Source organism: Mizuhopecten yessoensis, unplaced genomic scaffold, assembly GCF_002113885.1.
Source record: "Mizuhopecten yessoensis strain PY_sf001 unplaced genomic scaffold, ASM211388v2 scaffold1961, whole genome shotgun sequence".
In the NCBI taxonomy this organism is placed as follows: domain Eukaryota; kingdom Metazoa; phylum Mollusca; class Bivalvia; order Pectinida; family Pectinidae; genus Mizuhopecten; species Mizuhopecten yessoensis.
Genome location: NW_018404308.1, coordinates 1047517 through 1050621, shown reverse-complemented (window position 1 = coordinate 1050621; position 3105 = coordinate 1047517).

Sequence of the window (3105 nt, the reverse complement as noted above, 5' to 3'; positions counted from 1 at the left end):
ATACACATTTCAGATTCGATTCATGCGATATTGATTTTTAAATAAATGTCATTTGCACAATCAACATCACATAGTTCAGAATTCAGTAGTGTGATTTGTAAAAATTTGATATTCTATTACTTGAAGTTGAAATTAACTGGGAATGGGAAAGGCATTGAGTTGGTATTTGTTTGTGAAATCATATATTTACAGAGTCGTCACATGACGTCGCTCCTCCAATCAGGGCTGGGAATTAGCGCCAGTCATATAATAATAATCTTTACATGTGGTCGTTTAGTAAGGAAACAAAAGGCTTATCCTATTAAATATTTTGCCGTAGAAAACAGAATGTTTGGATTTGATAATCGTCGCTGATGCAAAACAATTCTTAACATGCTCACACCAATTTGTGGTCTTGTGTAGATTAAGATTTTCGCTGTATCGACTTCAAGTGATAAGATCGGGTGTATATTGTTGCTGTAATGAGGCCGGATAAAGATTGCCAATGTTATGAGACAGGGTAAATATTTTCCTTGTAATGAAGCCAGATAATAAGGCCAGCGTAGATTGTCGCTATAATAAGGCCGGGTTGGATTGTCGCTGAAATAAGGCCGGGGTATATTGTCGCTGTAATAAGGCCGGGGTATATTGTCGCTGTAATAAGGCAGGCGAAGATTGTCGCTGTAATAGGACCGGGTTCGATTGTCGCTGAAATAAGGCCGGGTTCGATTGTCGCTGTAATAGGGCTGGGTTCGATTGTCGCCGAAACAAGGCCGGATTTGATTGACGCTGAAAAATAAGGCCGGGTTTGATCGTCGCTGAAATAAGGCCGAGTCTGACGTGTAGTACACTCTGATCCCCGATACTGGTCATTGTACAAATCTATTGTACACCCTAGACCCCAATACTGGTCACAGAACAAATTAAATGTACACTCTGGTCCTAGATACTAGTTACTGTACAGATGTGTTGTACACTCTGGTCCCCTATACTATAGTCACTGTACAAATGTGTAGTGCACTCTGGTCCCAGATACTGGTCACTGTACAAATGTGTTGTACACTCTGGGCCCGATACCGGTCACTGTACAAATCTATAGTACACCCTGAACCCCAATCCTGGTCACAGAACAAATTTAAGGTAAACTCTGGCCCTAGATACCAGTTACTGTACAGATGTGTTGTACACTCTGGTCCCTATAGTCACTGTACAAATGAGTTGTACACTCTGGGCCCGATACCGGTCACTGTACAAATCTATTGTACACCCAGAACCCCAATACTGGTCACAGAACAAATTAAATGTACACTCTGGTCCTAGATACTAGTTACTGTACAGATGGGTTGTACACTCTGGTCCCCGATACTGGTCACTGTACTAGTCACTGTACAAATCTATTGTACACCCTGAACCCCAATACTGGTCACAGAACAAATTTAAGGTAAACTCTGGTCCTAGATACCAGTTACTGTACAGATGTGTTGAACACTCTGGTCCCCTATACTATAGTCACTGTACAAATGAGTTGTACACTCTGGGCCCGATACCGGTCACTGTACAAATCTATTGTACACCCTGGACCCCAATACTAACAAATTCATGTCCCCCCTGGTCCTAGATACTAGTTACTGTTCAGATGTGTTGTACACTCTGGTCCCGAAACTATAGTCACTGTACAAATGAGTTGGACACTCTGGGCCCGATACCGGTCACTGTACAAATCTATTGTACCCCCTGGACCCCAATACTAACAAATTAATGTACACTCTGGTCCTAGATACCTGTTACTGTACAGATGGGTTTAACACTCTGGTCCCCTATACAATAGTCACTGTACAAATGTGTTATCCACCCTGGTCCCCGATACTGGTCACAGAACAAATTAAATGTACACTCTGGTCCCCTATACTATAGTCACTTTTCAAATTTTTTTTACGCTCTGGTCCCGATACTGGTCACTGTACAAATCTATTGTACACCCTGAACCCCAATACTATGAGTTGTACACTCTGGGCCCGATACCGGTCACTGTACAAATCTATTGTACACCCTGAACCCCAATACTGGTCACAGAACAAATTTAAGGTACACTCTGGTCCTAGATACCTGTTACTGTACAGATGTGTTGAACACTCTGGTCCCTATACTATAGTCACTGTACAAATGTGTTGTACACTCTGGTCCCCGACACTGGTCACTGTACAAATCTATTGTACACCCTGGACCCCAATAGTAACAAATTAATGTACACTCTGGTCCTAGATACTAGTTACTGTACAGATGTGTTCTACCTCCTGGTCCCCGATACTGGTCACAGAACAAATAAAATGTACACTCTGGTCCCCTATACTATAGTCACTGTACAAATGTGTTATAAACCCTGGTCCCCGATACTGGTCACTGTACAAATGTGTAGTACACTCTGGTACCCGATACTGGTCACTGTACAAATCTATTGTACACCCTAGACCCCAATACTGGTCTCAGAACAAATTAAATGTACACTCTGGTCCTAGATACTAGTTACTGTACAGATGTGTTGTACACCCTGGTCCCCGATACTGGTCACAGAACAAATTAAATGTACACTCTGGTCCCCTATACTATAGTCACTGTACAAATGTGTTGTACACTCTGGTCCCGATACTATAGTCACTGTACAAATGTGATGTCCACTCTGGTCCCCGATACTGGTCACTGTACAAATCTATTGTACACCCTGAACCCCAATACTGGTCACAGAACAAATTTAAGGTACACTCTGGTCCTAGATACCAGTTACTGTACAGATGTGTTGAACACTCTGGTCCCCTATACTATAGTCACTGTACAAATTTGTTGTACACTCTGGTCCCGATACTGGTCACTGTACAAATCTATTGTACACCCTGGACCCCAATACTAACAAATTAATGTACACTCTGGTCCTAGATACTAGTTACTGTTCAGATGTGTTGTACACTCTGGTCCCCTATACAAAAGTCACTGTACAAATGTGTTGTGCACTCTGGTCCCAGATACTGGTCACTGTACAAATGTGTTGTACACTCTGGTCCCGATACTATAGTCACTGTACAAATGTGTTATACACCCTGGTCCCCGATACTGGTCACTGTACAAATGTGT